At 43.0% G+C, this 19,713-nt stretch overlaps 1 protein-coding gene across 1 annotated transcript in view; it reads right to left on the bottom strand.

Moving 5' to 3' along the window:
* arap2 (ArfGAP with RhoGAP domain, ankyrin repeat and PH domain 2) overlaps positions 1-17,228 on the bottom strand; it is a 598,549-nt gene extending 581,321 nt beyond the window's left edge. The window contains exon 1 of the mRNA XM_070870551.1: positions 16,990-17,228. The gene's annotated coding sequence lies outside the window, so the exon portion shown is untranslated. The remainder of the gene's footprint in view (positions 1-16,989) is intronic.
* Positions 17,229-19,713: the final 2,485 nt, after the last annotated feature.

The raw sequence follows: 19,713 nt of genomic DNA, 5'->3' as shown, positions 1-19,713 counted from the left end.
GATGGATGGGTTGCCAATCAAGCGGGCTGCTTTGTCCTGGATGGTGTCGAGCTTCTTGAGTGTTGTTGGGGCTGCACTCATCCAGGCAAGTGGAGAGTATTCCATCACACTCCTGACTTGTGCCTTGTGGATGGTGGAAAGGCTTTGGGTAGTCAAGAGGTGAGACACTCACCACAGAATACCCAGCCTCTGACCTGCTCTTGTTGCCACATTATTTATGTGGCTGGTCCAGGTAAGTTTCTGGGATTTGACAATGGAGTTGACTATCAAGGGAAGGTGGTTAGACTCTAGCTTGTTGGAGATAGTCATTGCCTGGCACTTCTGTGGCACGAATGTTACTTGCCACTTCATAAGCCCAAGCCTGAATGTCGTCTAGGTCTTGCTGCTTGCGGGCATAGACAGCTTCATTATCTGGGGAGTTGCGAATGGAACTGAACATTGTGCAATCATCAGCGAATATCGCCACTGCTGACCTTATGATGGAGGGAAGGTCATTGATGAAGCAGCTGAAGATGTTTGGGCCGAGGACACTGCCCTGAGAAACTCCTGCAGCAATGTCCTGGGGCTGGGATGATTGACCAACAACCAGAACCATCTTCCTTTGTGCTAGGTATGACTCCAGCGGTGGAGAGTTTTCCCCCTGATTCTCATGGACTTCAATTTTACTAGGCCTCCTTGATGCCACACTCAATTAAATGCTGCCTTGATGTCAAGGGCAGTCACTCTCACCTCACCTCTGGAATTCAGATATTTTGTCCATGTTTGGACCATGGCTGTAATGAGGTCTGGAGCTGAGGGGTCCTGGCGGAGCCCAAACTGAGCATTGGGGAGTAAGTTATTAGTGAGTTAGTGCCATTTGATAGCACTGTCGATGACACCATCCGTCACTTTGCTGATGATTGAGAGTAGACTGATTGGGTGGTAATTGGCCGGATTGGATTTGTCTTACTTTTTATGGACACGACATACCTGGGCAGTTTTCCACATTGTCGCGTAGACGCCAGTATTGTGGTTGTACTGGAACAGCTTGGCTAGAGATGCGGCTACTTCTGGAGCACAAGTCTTCAGCGTGACATAGTCATACTCACAGACTCATACCTTTCAGTGAATGTTTCAAACACCTCCATCACCATCCCTGGTATGTCCTGTCCTACCGGAAGGACAGACCCACCTGAGGTGGCAGCACAATGGTATACAGTCGGGAGGGTGTGGATCTGGGAGTCCTCATCATTGACTCCGGACCCCTTGAAGTCTCATGGCTTTAGATCATATGGACAAAGAAACCTCCTGCTGATTACAACCTACCTTCAACTGATGAATCAGTACTCTTCCATATTGAACACCACTTGGAAGAACCACTGAGGTTAGCAAGGGCACAGAACATACTCTGGGTGGGGCACTTCAATGTCCATCACCAAGACTAGCCTAGTAACACCACTACTGAGCTGGCCGAGTCCTGAAGGACATTATTGCCAGACTAGGACTGCAGCAGGTAGTGAGAACTAACACGAGGGAAAAACCTACTTGACCTCGTCCTCACCAATCTACCTGTCACAGATGCATTTGTCCATGACAGCATTGGCAGCAGGGACCACCGCACAATCATTGTGGAGAAGAAGTCCGGTCTTCACACTGAAGACACCCTTGATAGTGTTGTGTGGCACTATCGCCGTGCTAAATGGGATAGATTCAGAACAGATCTAGCAGCTCAAAACTGGGCATCTATGAGGTGCTGTGGGCTATCAGCAGCAGCAGAACTGTATACCACCACAATCTGTAACCACATGACCCAGCATATCCTTCACTCTACTATTACCATCAAGCCAGGAGATCACCCTGGTTCAATGAGGAGTGCAGAAGAGCATGCCAGGAGCAGCATCAGCCGTATCTAAAAACAAGGTGCTAACCTGGGGAAGCTGCAACACAGGACAAAATGCATGCTAAGCAGCGGAAGTAGCAGGCTATAAACAGAGCTAAGTGATCCCACAATCAACGGATCAGATCAAAGCTCTGCAGTGCTGACACATCCAGTCGTGAATGGTGGTGGACAATTAAACAACTAACGGGAGGAGGAAGCTCCATGAATATCCCCATCCTCAATGATGGCGGAGCCCAGCATGCAAGTGCAAAAGACAAAGCTGAAGCATTTGCAACCATCTTCAGCCAGAAGTGCCGAGTGGATGATCCATAGTGGCCTCCTCCTGAGGTTTCCACCATCACAGAAGCCAGTCTTCAGCCAATTCGATTCACTTCACGTGATATTAAGAAGTGGCTGAGCGGACTGGATACAGCAAAGGCTTTGAACCCCGACAACATTCCAGTCCCGCCAAGATCCCTCTGAATACCAACATTTCTCAGTCTCTCTCCTTTTAAAAAAATATTCTGTTTTTCTAATTTCCCAATCAAAGCGGATAACTACACATTTCTCCATATTATGTCCCATCTGCCACCTTATTGCCCACTCGCTTATCCTGTCTGTATTCATTTGCATCCTCCTCACAGCATACTTTCCAACCTTGAATATATGATTCTCAGTCCGCTTATCTAATTGATATAAATTGTAAATAATTGAGGCCCAAGCACTAATCCTTGTGGCACCGCACTAGTTACAGCCTGCCAACCCAAAAATGACCTGTTTATTCCTACAAAAGCCAAATACTGCAGATGCTGGAATCGGGAATAAAAACAGAAAATGCTGGAAATCTCAGCAGGTCAGGCACTACAGATGCTGATATTTCCAGCGTTTTATGTTTTTATTCTGGTTATTCCTACGCTCTATTTTCTGTCTGTTAACCAATCCTCAATCCCAGAATCCCATGAGCCCTAATTTTGTGTAATAACCTCTTGTGTGGCACCTTATCGAATGCTTTTTGAAAATCCAAACATACAACCCTTATATACCCTGCTAGTTACAATCTCAAAAAACTAATAGATGTCAAACACGATTTCCTTTTCATAAATCTGTATTGACTCTGCCCAATCATATTATGATTTTCTAAATGCCCTGTTACCACATCCCTAATAATAGATTCCAGCATTTTCCCTACTACTGATGTCAGACTAGCTTCCATTGCTCTTTCACATTTCTCAAACTATTTTATTTGCTTTACAGAGGAATTTTATACACACTATGGGGCATGGATAACATTTATCACTGATGAAGAAGGACACAGAAATGTTCTAAGCAAGATTAAATTGGCTCATAAAACAATGATATATTTTCAAAAGATGGCCTTGACCCACAACAAGCAATAGAAGGCATTGTATCTGCTAAATAACCTGTCTATACATGTTCCGTACTTACTAATGATCCCTTGCCCACATCTATTCACAAGAGGAAATCAGATTTCCTTAAAGCCACACCAGCCGATTAAAAAATGAAGGCTACTTAGAAACTATATAGTTAGTGCGACTGGAGTTTAAGAGTCCATACGTAGTTCAACTGGCATCACATCAAACAATGCAAACAAACAGAATATGTCAGAAAGTGGGAGTGAGAAATAGCAATATATCCAAAAGATCATCCAGCCACAGTGCAGAGGAGATGGGGAGGCCAAGATACAGGTAAAATAGAATAAGTACAGGCTGAAGAGATAAAGAAATAGGTTTCATAGTTGTAATTCTGTTCAGCACTTGTTTTAATACAATCAATCAGTCACATTGGAGGTATGTTAACCAAAAGTACATGGAACATTCTGAATAAAATCGGTCGGAATTTGCGGTGGGTACTCGGAGTATGCCATCATACCGCCTTTGAAATGGTTCACAAGTTCGGGATTTCCGCATGACTTGCTTCCACACCAAAAAGGGATGAGTTTAAAGGTGTTTCAATGAAGGACCTAATCTTCCAGGTCCCGAACTACATCCTGAAGGGCGGAAGATGCCTGAGCATGAATTTTTTTTTAAGTGTGGTGGCCGTTGCACACCAGCCACCACAAGACGACTGGAGACCAGCTCTGCTGCACGGACCTAGTGCGCACACATATCGTAGTGTGGGCTGGCCCGTGCTGCCCCTGAGCCCTCGCCTCTTCTGGGCCCCGAATTCACGCCTTTACTGGGACCCGATCACATTGTTCTGCAATCTCGCGCTGTTTTTTCACCCTGACCTCGCCGCTCCTGCTGTGCCTGCCCATGCACCAATCACCAACCTGGATTATGGCGACATCCAATCCAGTCGCCCTCTTCACTGCCCTCAGCCTCCTGCACCAGCTCACACTGCTCCCTGGAGTGGTACGCCGCCACGCTGCCCATGGCCACCGCTCGCCGCTCCTTTTATGGCCCCGACCTGCCACTGATGTTCCCACGCTGCACTCTACATCAATGCTGACAAGTAGTTTTTATATCAAGAGGGGAAAGTGCCTGCCCTCACCAGTTCTCTCTTCCTTCCCAGCTCTCCCTCAATGTACCCCCCTCATCATTTCCCTCTTCCCTGTTTTTTTCCCTTAGTCTACCCTCCTCTCCTCAACCTTCCCTTTTCCCCTTACACCACCAAGCTCACTGGCTGCTGTTTGCAGCAGAAAAGTACTTCTTAAAAGTACTCAGAGTTTATAATGTATCTACTAAATAATTTTTGGACTGAGTGGATATTTTTTTTTATTTATTCCGGGATGTGGGCGTTGCTGGCAAGGCCAGCATTTATTGCCCATCCCTCATTGCCCTTGAGAAGGTGGTAGTGAGCTGCCTTCTTGAACCACTGCAGTTCACGATACTTCTTTGTAGCGGTTGTGTACAACGGAGTGGCTTGGGAGGCTATTTCAGAGGGCAATTAAGTGTCAACCACATTGCTGTGGGTCTAGCCAGGTAAGGACGGCAAATTTCCTTCCATAAAAAGGACATTAGTGGACCAGATAGGTTTTTTACAACTGTAATTTCATGGTCATCATTACTGAGAGTAGCTTTTTATTCCAGATTTATTTAATTAACTGAATTTAAATGGATGTGATTGCTATGGTGGGATTTGAACTCATGTCTCCGGATCATTCATCCAGGCCTCTGGATTACTGGTCCAGTACATAACCACTATGTTACCATTCCCCTGATTTGAATAATAAACGTGAAAACAAATCAATTGTAGACTTTATTTTGCAGCCAGAAATTTTAGTAATTTATCAAGAAAGCAGTTTTAGTTGTAACTGATCGATTTATCTATGCTCACTGCAAAAGTCTTGAAAATATCCTTATAACTTGTCTGAAGTTTGAGCTTTCAACCAATCACTGTGACTATTAGATCTATAACAATCTACTTCCTCCATTTGTTTTGGATCTTTTTCAAAGTGGAACATATAGGAAAATAGGAACAGGAGTAGGCCATTCAGCCCCTAGTACCCATTCCTATATTCAATTAGATCATGGCTGATCTGTGCCACAACTCCATTTATCCATCTTGGATCCATATCCCTTGATGCTTTTGCCTAAAAAAAATGCTGATTTCAGTTTCGAAATTTTTAATTGATCCAGCATCCACAGCCTTTTGGGGGAGTGTATTCAATATTTCCATTACCTTTGTGTGAAATATTGCTTTCTGATTTCAATCCTTAATGGCTGAGCTCTAATTTTAAGATTGTGTCCTCTTGTTCTGGATTCTCCCACCAGAGGAAATAACTTCTCTACATCTACCCGATTGAATCCTTTTTTAATTTTAAATACCTCAATTAGATCAGCCCTCATCTTCGAAACTCAAGGAAATATAAACCTAATTTATGCAATCTGTCCTCAATTTAACACTTTGTGTGATCATTCTGATAAATCTATGCCAGTGGTGGACAAAATACGGCCCGTGGGCCATATCCGGCCCACCAAGACATTCTCTCCGGCCTGCTGGACGGGACAGAAATAGAACGCAAACCGGAGCTCGAGCTGCACAAAGTCTATCCACTTTCACTTCTCATGGGTCAGAGACAGACCCGAAAAGCAGCTAAGGAAAACACACAGTAATACTTCATTCAAATTAATAATTCGCAAAAGCGATTCTCCCCAGACAGATCTTAAAAGTATCTTTTCCGTGATTCTGGGCCCCAATGGCAGACATCCATACCCAGAATGTACTGCGGACTCTAATATGCCCTATCCAATTTAGAGTTGAGTCATGGCTACCCATTTCCATGACTCTTTTACCGACTGCATTTTTCCTTCCTTGTACCCAGAGTTGCTGAGGATGTCGTGAATAGCACATTTGGTGAGTTGGCCACAACGCAGGCAAAGGTTACTCAAGAAGATAAGGAATGGGTGACCATCAGGCAGAGCAGTGGAAGGAAGGTAGTGCAGGGGTCACCTGCGGTCATCCCCCTCCAAAACAAATACACCATTTTGGGTACTGTTGGGGGGGATGACTCATCAGGGGAAGGCAGCATCAGCCAAGTTCATGGCGCCATGGGTGGCTCTGCTGCACAGGAGAGCAGGAAAAAGAGTGGGAGAGCTATAGTGGTAGGGGATTCTATATTGTAAGGGGAATAGATAGGCGTTTCAGCGGCCGCAATCGAGACCCCAGGATGGTATGTTGTCTCCCGGGTGCAAGGGTCAAGGATGTCTCGGAGCGGCTGCAGGACATTTTGGAGGGGGAGGGTGAACAGCCAGTTGCCGTGGTGCATATAGGTACCAATGATATAGATAAAAAATGGGATGAGGTCCTACAAGCTGAATTTAGGGAGCTAGGAGTTAAATTAAAAAGCACGACCTTAAAAGGTAGTAATCTCAGGATTGCTACCAGCGCCACGTGCTAGTCAGAGTAGGAATTGCAGGATAGCTAAGATGAATATGTAGATTGAGGAGTGGTGCAAGAGGGAGGGATTCAAATTCCTGAGACATTGGAACTGGTTCTGTGGGTGGTGGGACCAGTACAAACCGGACAGTCTGCACCTGGGCAGGACCGGAACCAATGTCCCAGGGGGAGTGTTTCCTAGTGCTGTTGGGGAGGGGTTAAACTAATATGGCAGGGGGATGGGAACGTATGCAGAGAGACAGAGGGAAGTAAAATGGGGGCAGAAGCAAAAGATAGAAAGAAGAAAAGTAAAAGTGGAGGGCAGAGAAACCCAAGGCAAAAATTAAAAAGGGTCACATTACAGCAAAAGTCTAAAGGGACAAAGTGTGTTAAAAAGACAAGCCTGAAGGCTCTGTGCCTCAATGCGATGAGCATTCATAATAAGGTAGACGAATTAACTGCGCAGGCAGCTATTAGCAAATATGATATAATTGGGATTACGGAGACATGGCTCCAGGGTGACTAACACTGGGAACTCAACATCCAGAAGTATTCAACATTCAGAAAGGAAAAGGAGGTGGGTTAGCGTTGCTGGTTAGATAAGAAATTAACACAATAGTAAGGAAGGACATTAGCTTGGATGATGTGGAATCTGTATGGGTAGAGCTGCGGAATACCAAAGGGCTAGTGGGAGTTGTGTACAGACCACCAAACAGTAGTAGTGAGGTTGGGGACAGCATCAAACAAGAAATTATGGAGGCGTGCAATAAAGGTACAGCAGTTATCATGGGCGACATTATTCTACATATAGATTGGGCTAACCAAACTGGTAGCAGTACAGTGGAGGAGGATTTCCTGGAGTGTTTTAGGGATGGTTTTCTAGACCAATATGTCGAGGACCCAACTAGAGGGCTGGGTGATGTGTAACGAGAAAGGACTAATTAGCAATCTTGTTGTGTGAGGCCCCTTGGGGAAGAGTGACCATAATATGGTAGAATTCTTTATTAAGATGGAGAGTGACATAGTTAATTCAGAGACTTTGGTCCTGAACTTAAGGAAAGGTAACTGCATGGTATGAGGCGTGAATTGGCTAGAATAGACTAGCGAATGATACTTAAAGGGTTGATGGTGGATAGGCAATGGCAAACATTTAAAGAGCACATGGATGAACTTCAACAATTGTAAATCCCTGTCTGGAGTAAGAACAAAACGGAGAAGGTGGCTCAACCGTGGCTAACAAGGGAAATTAGATATAGTGTTAAATCCAAGATAGATGCATATAAATTGGCCAGAAAAAGCAACAAACCTGAGACTGGGTGAAATTTAGAATTCAGCAGAGGAAGTCAAAGGGTTTAATTAGGAGGGGTAAATAGCGTATGAGAGGAAACTTGCTGGGATTATAAAAACTGACTGCAAAAGCTTCTATAGATATGTGAAGAGAAAAAGATTAGTGAAGTCGAACGTAGGTCCCTTGCAGTCAAAAGCAGGTGAATTTATAATGGGGAAAAAAGAAATGGCAGACCAATTGAACAAATACTTTGGTTCTGTCTTCACGAAGGAAGACACAAATAACGTTCCGGAAATACTCGGGGATCAAGGGTCTAGCGAGAAGGAGGAACTGAAGCTAATCCTTATTAGTCAGGAAATTGTGTTAGGGAAATTGATGGGATTGAAGGCCGATAAATCCCCAGGGCCTGATAGTCTGTATCCCAGAGTATTTAAGGAAGTGGCCCTAGAAATAGTGGATGCATTGGTGATCATTTTCCAACAGTCTATCGACTCTGGATCAGTTCCTATGGACTGGAGGGTAGCTAATGTAACACCACTTTTTAAGAAAGGAGGTAGAGAGAAAACAGGGAATTATAGACCGGTTAGCCTGACATCAGTAATGGGGAAAATGTTGGAATCAATTATTAAAGATGAAATAGCAGCACATTTGGAAAGCAGTGACAGGATCGGTCCAAGTCGGCATGGATTTATGAAAGGGAAATGATGCGTGACATATCTTCTAGATTTTTTGAGGATGTAACTAGTAGAGTGGACAAGGGAGAACCAGTGGATGTGGTGTATTTGGACTTTCAAAGGCTTTTGACAAGGTCACACACAAGAGATTGGTGTGCAAAATTAAAGCACATGATATTGGGGGAAAGGTATTGACGTGGATAGAGAACTGGTTGGCAAACATGAAGCAGAGAGTCGGAATAAACAGGTCCTTTTCAGAATAGCAGGCAGTGACGAGTGGGTGCCGTAGGGCTCAGTGCTGGGACCCCAGCTCTTTACAATATACATTAATGATTTACATAAAGGAATTGAGAGTAATATCTCCAAGTTTGCAGATGACACTAAGCTGGGTGGTGGTGTGAGCTGTGAGGAGGATGCTAAGAGGCTACAGGGTGACTTGGACAGGTTAGGTGAGTGGGCAAATGCATGGCCGATGCAGTATAATTTGGATAAATGTGAGGATATCCACTTTGGTGGCAAAAACACGAAGGCAGATTATCTGAATTGCGGCAGATTAGGAAAAGGGGAGATGCAACGAGACCTGGGTGTCATGGTACATCAGTCATTGAATGTTGGCATGCAGGTGCAGCAGGCGGTGAAGGCGGCCAATGGCATGTTGGCCTTCATAGCTAGGGGATTTGAGTATAGGAGCAGGGAGGTCTTGCTGCAGCTGTACAGGGCCTTGGTGAGGCTACACCTGGAATATTGTGTTCAGTTTTGGTCTCCTAATCTGAGGAAGGACATTCTTGCTATTGAGGAAGTGCAGTGAAGGTTCACCGACTGATTCCCGGGATGGCAGGACTGACATATTAGGAAAGACTGGATCCGACTGGGTCTGTGTTCACTGGAGTTTAGAAGAATGAGAGGGGATCTCATAGAAAATTCTGACGGGACTGGACAGGTTAGATGCAGGAAAAATGGTCCCGATGTTGGGGGTGTCCAGAACTAGGGGTCACAGTCTAAGGATAAGGGGTAAGCCATTTATGACCGAGATGAGGAGAAACTTCTTCACTCAGAGTTATTAACCTGTGGAATTCTCTTCCGCAGAGAGTTGTTGATGCCAGTTCGTTAGATATATTCAAGAGGGAGTTGGATATCGCCCTTTTGGTTAAAGGGATCAAAGGATATGGAGAGAAAGCAGGAAAGGGATACTGAGGTGAATGATCAGTCATGATCTTATTGAATGGTGGTGCAGGCTCGAAGGGCCGAATGGCCTACTCCTGCACCTATTTTCTATGTCTATGTCTAAGTATGATGGCGGAGGAGTTCTCATCTGGCACCAGATGAATGTGAAATGCAACAGCAAACTGCAATTAGATGAATAACCACTGAATCTGTTTTTGGTGGTAATTTCTGAGGGAGGAATGTTAGGCAGGAGGGAGGAATGTTAGGCAGGTTGAAGTTGTTTTTTTTAAGTCACCACTGATGACAAATCACAAGCAGGAAAATAATTTCACTGCCGACCTCAACAAAGCAAATTTTAGTTACAATTTGTGCAACTCTCTGGATGAATTCTATTGAGAAAATTGAAAGGATTGTGCACACCATGTAAAATGATTCGGTACTCTCACCAGTATCATTTTATTTTTCCTGGCAGAAACAATAGACATTTTCATATCTGACTATTGGTAGTTAAATGGTTAGCATTCTCACAGTCACGGCAGCTTGTAAAAGTACTTATAACCTGTCTTTTACATAGAATATACAGCACAGAAACACGCCATTCAGCCCAACTAGTCTGTGCTAGTGTTTATATTCCACACGGGCCTCTTCCCATTCCATCTACCTCATCTCAACCTTTCGGTGTATCTTTCTATTCCCTTTTCTCTCACGTACTCATCTAGTTTCTTTTTGAAAGCATCTAAGCTATTTGCCTCAACTATTTCCTGTGGTAGTGAATTCCACATTCTATCCATTGTCTTGAGTAAAGAAAATGTCTCTGTATTTCCCTATTGGATTTATCAGTAACTATCTTGTTTTTAAGGCCCTGGTTTTGGATTCTCCCACAGGTGGAAACATTCTCTCCACATCTACCCAATGCAACCCATTCAGAATTTTAAAAGACCTCTATCCAGTCACCTCTATGTCTTCTCTTTTCTTAAGAAAAAAGCTCCAACCTGTTCAATCTTTCACAACAGCTGTAATCTCAAGAGTTCTGGTCCCATCCTTGTAAATCTTCATTGCACTTCCTCCAGTGCATTTTAGAGTATGGAGACTAAGGCCTGAATTTTAATGGTGAGGCAGGTCGGGAGCAAGGAGCTCCAAAGAGGTCAGGAAATCCGGAGGAACATGGGGAGGGCCAGAGGAGTGAGGGGGTAGGGAGCGATTGACAGCCGGAGAAGTATGGCAAAGGCCAGCGGAGTGGAGGGGAGGGGGTCGGAACAATCGGGGGTTGGAATAGAAGGCGGGGTAGGGAATGACCAGGGGCTGAAGGAGAAGGCGGGGGGGATGAGATTTAGAGCATCACTGAGGATGTAACTAGTAGAGTGGACAAGGGAGAACCAGTGGATGTGGTGTATTTGGACTTTCAAAAAGGCTTTTGACAAGGTCCCACAAAAGAGATTGGTGTGCAAAATTAAAACACATGATATTGGGAGTAATGTATTGATGTGGATAGAGAACTGGTTGGCAGACAGGAAGCAAAGAATAAGAATAAACGGGTCCTTTTCAGAATGCCAGGCAGTGACTAGTGGGGTAACGCAAGGTTCAGTGCTGGGACCCCAACTAATGACTTAGACGAAGGAATTCAATGTAATATCGCCAAGTTTGCAGATGACACTAAGCTGGGTGGCAGTGTGAGCTGTGAGGAGGATGCGAAGAGGCTACAGGGTGACTTGGACAGGTTAGCTGAGTGGGTAAATGCAGTATAATGTAGATAAATGTGAGGTTATCCACTTTGGTGGCACAAACAGAAAGGCAGAATATTATCTGAATGGTGACAAATTAGGAAAAGGGGAGGTGCAACGGGACCTGGGTTTCATGGTACATCAGTCATTGAAAGTTGGCATGCAGGTACAGCAGGCGGTGAAAGCAGCAAATGACATGTTGGCCTTCATAGCGAGAGGATTTGAGTATAGGAACAGGGAGATCTTATTGCAGTTGTACAGGGCCTTGGTGAGGAAACACCTTGAATATTGTGTACAGTTTTGGTCTCTAATCTGAGGAAGGACATTCTTGCTATTGAGGGAGTGCAGCGAAGGTTCACCAGACTGATTCCCAGGATGGCAGGACTGACATATGAAGAAAGACTGGATCGACTAGGCTTATATTCATTGGAATTTAGAAGAATGAGAGGGAATCTCATAGAAACATATAAAATTCTGATGGGATTGGACAGGTTAGATGCAGGAAGAATGTTCCCAATGTTGGGGAAGTCCAGAACCAGGGGTCACAGTCTAAGGATAAGGGGTAAGCCATTTAGGACTGAGATGAGGAGAAACATCTTCACTCAGAGAATTGTGAACCTGTGGAATTCTCTACCACAGAAAGTTGTTGAGGCCAGTTCATTAGATATATTCAAAAGGGAGTTAGATGTGGCTCTTACGGCTAAAGGGATCAAGGGGTATGGAGAGAAAGCAGGAATGGGGTACTGAAGTTGCATGATCAGCTATGATCTTATTGAATGGCGATGCATGCTTGAAGGGCCGAATGGCCTATTCCTGCACCTATTTTCTATGTTTCTATATTTCTATGTTTCTATCATCGGAGGGCCAAGAGGAGCAGGGAGTGGCTAGCAGAACCTGCAGCGGGGGGAGCTGAAGAGTAGCAGTGGGGGGAGGCAGACGACATCGGAGGATCAGGAGGGATGGGGCGTGAGGGCTCCGATTGCGGGGATGGGTTAGTCAGGTACGTTGGATCCAGCAGTCCTCGCCTTACTTTTAGCTGGTGGATTTCAAGAGGCCTGCAAATCCAACCAGCTAAAGTTAAATTAAAAATGGCAATTAAATCTGAGGCACGCTACCCTCATAATATGTAAATGGACGACCAGCCTCCTGGGTGTAGGTTGGCTACCTGCCCCCATCTGGCTCCGTTAAAACCGGAAGTGAGAGGGTTGGAGGCGGATTTTGGATGGGACTCAGATTTTAACACTTTAACTTCCCACATGACCTCAACCCACCTATTTCAGTTTCAGTTAGAATCCCCCTGCCAGAACTGTGCACAGAACTGACGTGCGGTCCGAACTGAGTTCTGTATAATTTTAGCATAACTTCACTGATCCCAGTGCTTTGTTAGCATTTTTAATTTTTTATTTTTAATTCATTCATGGGACGTGGACCTCGCTGGAAAGGCCAGCATTGATTGCCCCTCCCTAATTGCCCTTAACTGAGTGGCTTGCTAGGCCATTTCAGAGGGCTCTGGAGTCTCATGTCGGCCAAACCGGGTAAGGATGGCAGATTTCTTTCCCTAAAAAGGACATTAGTGAACCAGATGAGTTTTTAATGACAATCCAGTAGCTACATGGTCACAGTTAATGAGACTAGCTTTTTAGTCCAGATTTATTTAATTAACTGAATTTAAATTCCCCAGCTGCCATGGAGGGATTTGAACTCTTGTTTCTGGATCATTAGTCTCAGCCTCTGCATTACTAGTCCAGTAACATAACCACTATTCTATCATTCCCTCTGCTTTGCTGACCTGCGATTACTATTTTAATGATTTGTTCACCTGTATTCCTCGAGCCGTTTGCTCTTCTGCCTCATTCAGTTTTGTATTTTCGAAGGTGTAGATGACGTTTCTATTTTTACTACCAGAGTGCATCACCTCACATTTATCTATGCTAAAGTTAATTTGCCACTTAATCACTTAATTGCCCAATCTGCAAGTTTTCAAATGTCTTGTATTTTCTTCCACTCCTCCTCGGTGTTAGCTACCCATCAGTTTGGTATCATCTGCAAATTATGATATTGAGTTACTTGTCCACAAGTCCAAATCGTTTATAAATTATGAATGACAGTGGTCCCAGCACTGATCCTTGTGGAACACTGCTTTCTACCTTCCTCCAATCTGAATAACTACTCTTTATCCGTACTCTCTGTTTTCTATAATTTTAGCCAATTAGTTATCCAGCTATTTGTCCCCTGACTCCACAGGCCCTAACCTTTGTCATGAGCCTACAGTGTGGCACGTACAAGAGACCTTGTGTCCGAGGATGCAGCCCTCAAGTCAAATCACAATGATAGTTTTTTTTTTAAATAATGACTGAAACTTTATCGCAATTACAGAGCAAGATACTTTTCACCGCATTTTCCAAAAGTTATGCCCTGCAGTTTGCACCTCAACACATCAGGACAGAAACTTTTCTGTAATTTTACAACTATATTAGAAATCAATTCTTCTATTTCACCCGCTACATTGGACGGCCATCATTTCTTGTTATCAAGAGCTTCCTCTTCAAGGACATCACATTACTGTGAAAAGCTAACCTTTTCTCACCAACATATTGATGGACAAACTACCAATAGCAATACAAATACCAATAATATAAAAATAACATGGTCTGAGATAGATGGCTGACATGCATGTGTTCATGTTACCACTTATGCACAAACAGGCCCAAAACAACTTAGGAACAAATATGGATCTGAAATTCATCACTGAAGATAGGCTATTGTACAAAATAATATGCACATAGGTATGTTATCTTGCTATGTTTGTTGAATACTCAATGCTGTTAAACTGCAACCTCAAGTCCTCTAAATATGAAAAAAAAATATGAAGGTTCATCAACCTGAAACGTTAATTCTGTTTCACTCTCCATCAATGCTGTCTGACCTGCTGAATGTTTCCACATTCCTGTGTTCACTTCTGATAGTTTTCACATCTGAGTAGTTAGAATATAGAATCACGATACAGCACAGAAGGAGGCTATTTGGCCCATCATGCCTGTGCCAGCTCTTTAATGGAGCTATTCAATGAATTCCACTCCCCTGCTCTTTCCCCATTGTCCTGTAATTTTTTTTCCCTTCAAGTATTTATCCAATTCTCTTTTGAATGGTACAACTGAAGGTGCTTCCATCACCCTTTCAAGCAATCTATTCCAGATCACAACAACTCACTCTGTAAAAAAAAGTTTCATGTCACCTCTGGTTCTTTTGCCATTCACCTTAAATCTGTGTCCTCTGATTACCGACCCTTCTGCTGCTGGAAACTCTTCTCCTTATTTACTCAATCAAAATCATTCTTGATTTTGAACACCTCTATCAAATCTCCTCTTAACCTTCTCTGCTCCCAAGAACAACAGCCCCAGCTTCTCCAATCTCTCCACACAACTGAGGTCCCTCTCGTAAATCTCTTCTGCATCCTCTCCAAGGTCTTGACATCCTCCTTAAAATGTGGTGCCCAGAATTAAACACAATGCTCCAGCTGAGGTCTACCAGTGTTTTATAAAAGGTTTAACAGAACATTCTTATTTTTGTACTCTATTCCTCTATTAATAAAGCCAAGGATCCCATTTTTTTTTTCAACAGCCTTCTCAACTTGTCAATATGTTTATGCAATTGGCTCTTCTTATAGTGTTGCTAACATAGAAACATAGAAACATAGAAAATAGGTGCAGGAGTAGGCCATTCGGCCCTTCGAGCCTGCACCACCATTCAATGAGTTCATGGCTGAACATGCAACCTCAGTACCCTATTCCTGCTTTCTCGCCATACCTAACAATCGGTATATATGGAGATACGCTGCTATAAAACTGGCTTCCGTCGTCAGAAATGAATGGGATAAGTCTAATTTGTTTTCAGTAGTCTGAAAATTAATTACAGATATATAGGAGTTATCCACATTGCTTTATGGCTTCTATACAAACAAGTGCTTCCTAGCAGAAACGTTGAATGGGGTCTATGACTGTAATATATCTATGTCAGCTGTTACTCTATATAAAATGAGATGCATTAACCCTTTGGAATTAATACTTCAGAATTAGAAATGCAATATTTGGAGGCTGATTCTTTCAGCTTCTGCATTCAAAAGTTACCAAAGCCCAGCCATCATTTAAAATGTCTCAACAGCAAGTTCCCCTCGAAACATCAAAACAAGCAGGACATCATCAGCAGTGCAGGTTCAACAACTGAATTAACACAAGTACAGAAAAATTAACAAACCCTGATATGATTCAACAACACAAATCCACTCCCGCACAAGGTTGGGCACAGTAACCATCACGTATTGGAACCCTAACGATGTCATCTGCACCATTTAAATAAATACTTTAAAAGCTGATGTAGAGAAAAGGACATTTATCACACTCTCTTGTAACCATCTCATTCTAAGAGTCCCCACTTCTTCATCCTGAAACATTAACTCTGTTTTTCCCCACAGATGCTGCCTGACCCGCTGAGATTTCCAGCATTTTCTGTTTTTATTTCAGATTCCAGCATCCGCAGTATTTTGCTTTTGTGATCTGCCTTCTTGATTGGCTTTTGTTGCTAAACTGAGGAAGTTTCTGAAGGGTCACACCCAAAACATTAACTTGTCCGTTCTCTCCACAGATGATCGCTGACCTGCTATGTGCTTCCAGCATTTCTGATAATCTTTCAGATTTCCAGCATCTGCTGTGTTTTACTTGAGGAAGTTTTGGATGGGTTTGGTTCTTGGCATACATTGCACTAAAACCTACCAGACTGGCCATTAGGGAAAATATGTGCTTTAGCAGATGGGCTGACACAAAGTATTTAATTTTACTTACATTTGGCATGATTTTTGACTACATGATCAATTAAGTAATGATGTTACTAAACTCTTATATTTACAAACACATCTTGGAAGAAGGTTTAAAAGGTGTAATGGCTCTTTAAAATTCCAGTTATCTATATTCTTTTGACATCTCAGTTTAAAAGGCTAACATGACATTTGGGCATGTTGATTACTCATATAAAAAATAAATACTTAGATCATTCTTTCTGAAGGCCCACGAATGAATTGTAAAATATATATCCAGACACTTCCTTGAACACCTATCATGTTTAAAATGTCCCCAAAAGTGAAATAATTTTTTTAATGTAAGTTAATAAAAACTTCCTAAAAGAAAGGCAAAACACACAAGCCATATAGCAGATGAAATCGATTTAATTACTTGACAATTTAAGCAAGGAGGTGCCAAACCAAATTACTTCAGCAAAACATTTAATCTCTACAAGTCGAACATAACTATTTCCCAACGCATAAAGTAATTCATAATATAGATGCATTTTTAAAACATGTCTATTGGACGTTTTGTGAAAATGCATGTGTGGCCCAGCCCGATCTGTACTTTGCATGCGTTTGTTTCACACTTTCTTGCAGATACAACCTACCTGAGTCAGGACTGCTCTGAAAAAAGTCCGTTTGTGTGTCTGACTCACTCCACTCCACACTGCTCTGCTCACTTCAAACCCTTCAACAACAACACACAAGTCGTTTCGTTTCCCCTATGGGTAATATATTCGGTATTTAGTTGGAGTTACCAGCAAACATTCATTGAATACAAATGCAGCTTTTAACGTCCTAATTTCTACTCTCACAATCACACCGCCCACCAGTGGTAACCGCACGAACAAGTGAGAAGCAGGAAGTGGCAAAGCTCTGGAGGACCAGCTCGAGTCCTCCTGGTCACAACTTTAGATGGCGCTGCCTCATTAACACAGGCAACAATTCAGTGCCACTCACAGAGGTGCAGCTTTGCTCTGAGGCAGTGTTGGCATTATGTGCTTTATCGAATACACCACAGGCTGAGGCGATCCAGGGTTCAAGGCAATTGTGAACAGTGACAGCAAGATTCATTGTGTGTCAATTTCATGCTAAATCTTAAACGCAGATTATGCAGAAAAGGGATTCAAAGTTGCTTTAGGTACATGTGATATCTTTAATGTGCAAGGTGAATAAATTGGATAAACAGCTCCATTTACAATAGCTTGTGTGATCAGATTAGTCATTCCTATATCCAGCACAATCATGTTGAAAAGTCATTAATAAACAATATGTAGATACCTGGGAACTGTGTGGGATACAGACCACGCTCACTCCCCAGCCTGTGTAACGTTAGCTGAAGTCAGCTGAGATGGTGGGTGGAGCCCTACAAATAACCGAAAACTGAATGTTGGGGTTGGCAGAATTTAGCTCCAATGTGACACCTCCCATAACTGACTGACCTACTGACAACCGTTCAGACTTGGGTGAATCACAACTGCCTATGATGACTCAGGGAAGAAAGGATTTTTTTTAACTGCTAACGATGGCTTTTTAAATACTCTATTATTGTGCAGTTATGAAACAAATTATGCATTTATGAATTTAGGTAAATAAATTCATATTGTCTACATTAATGTTTGAATTTACTTGTTTTGTGCTAAATCTTGCTCAGAAGGACATGGGTTCAAACCCCACTCTAGGGGCACTCCTCCCACTGATGGATTGCTGCATTGTTGGAGGTGCCATTACAGGCCTACGCTGTTACAGTTGGATATAAAGTATCCCATGGCAAAAATGAAAGGAGAGCAGTGGGGGTGCTCTCCGCAACATTTGGCTGTCAATCAGCACCTCCAAAAATGGATTCAATGTTTGTTTAAGATCTCATTGCTGTTTGTCAAACCTGACTGCTGCATTTGCTTACGAAAGGACTTGGTCTTCCACACTTCAAAATCAAATAATTGGCTGTAAAAGTTTCTTATATTCAGCAGTATTACTAAATCTAAATTTGCACTGTTGAGTTAATCACGGCGTAATGCATTCGAGCACAAGCAGCAAATCACCAACTCATACAATTAGTGGATCTGATGCGAGCCAAGTTGTGTTTTTGCACTGCTCTAAATATCTGTGTAATTATGGCACATTTAAAGTAAGGTTAAATACTCACCCACTATATGAAAAATGTGTGGTCATAAATATGCCTTATACGTAGGTCATTGGTTTCAAACTGAGGTCACCAGAACAAATTCTCATGGTTTGCTGAGGTCATTGGCTGTTACATAGGATTACATAGGGTTTAAGGCATGGAAACAGGCCATTCAGCCCAATTAGTCCTTGCTGGCACTTATGCTTCACTCAAGCCTCCTCCCGTCTTTCCTCATCTAAATCTATCTGCATAATCCTCTATTCCCTTCTCCATCATATGATAGCTAGCCTCCCCATAATGCATCTATACTATTTGCTTCAACCACTCCCTGTGGTAGCGAGTTCCACATTCTCACCACTCTTTGGGTAAAGAATTTCCTTCTGAATTCCCTATTGGATTTCCTGGTGACTATCTTATATTGATGGCCTCTAAATATGCTCTTCCCCACAAGTGGAAACATTCTCTGTTTCCACTCAATCAAAACCTTTCATAATTTTAATGATCTCTATTAGGTCACCCCACAGCCTTCTTTTTTCAAGAGAAAAGAGACCCAGCCTTTTCATAATTCCTGATATATATACCCTCACATTTCTGGTATCATCCTTGTAAATCTTCTCTACACCCCCTCCAGTGCCTCAATATCCTTTTTATAATATGGCGACCAGAATTGTACGCAGTCCTCTAAGTGTGGTCACACCGAGGTTATATACAGGTTTATTATAACTTCCCCAGTTTTCAAATCTATACCTCCAGAAATAAATCCTAATGTTTGGTTTGCTTTTGTTATGTGTAGGGTGTTTTGTGTGCCTCATGTTTCTATGACTCTCCCTTCAGTCGACCTGTGCTTTAAAACTCCCCATTCAAATTGTTTCCCTTTGGATGGCTGGAGCTTTTGCCAATAGTTCCTGCCTAGCCCGTCGATTAGCGGGTAATCCCACACAGAAAGAGAGAGAGCAAGGTCAGATAGGTCTTCTCCTATGCCCGATGCGCAGCGCCCCCAGCGGGATTACTGTGTAACCCGGCCAAGAGTGGATGCCACCTAGTTGGTCTTCCGAATTATGCTGCGAATCACAAGCCCCACAACCCCCAAGTTCGAACACAAGGAGTTACTATGGATAGATTATAATATAAGTGCAGGAAGTGTATCCAACTGCAGCTCCTGACAGGCCGCATTGCGGCACTGGTTCTGCGGATGGATTCACTGTGG

The sequence above is a fragment of the Pristiophorus japonicus genome, chromosome 2 (assembly GCF_044704955.1).
Source record: "Pristiophorus japonicus isolate sPriJap1 chromosome 2, sPriJap1.hap1, whole genome shotgun sequence".
Taxonomy (NCBI): Eukaryota; Metazoa; Chordata; class Chondrichthyes; family Pristiophoridae; genus Pristiophorus; species Pristiophorus japonicus.
The sequence above is the reverse complement of the archived record's forward strand: the minus strand, read 5'-3'. Positions and strand labels throughout refer to the sequence as shown.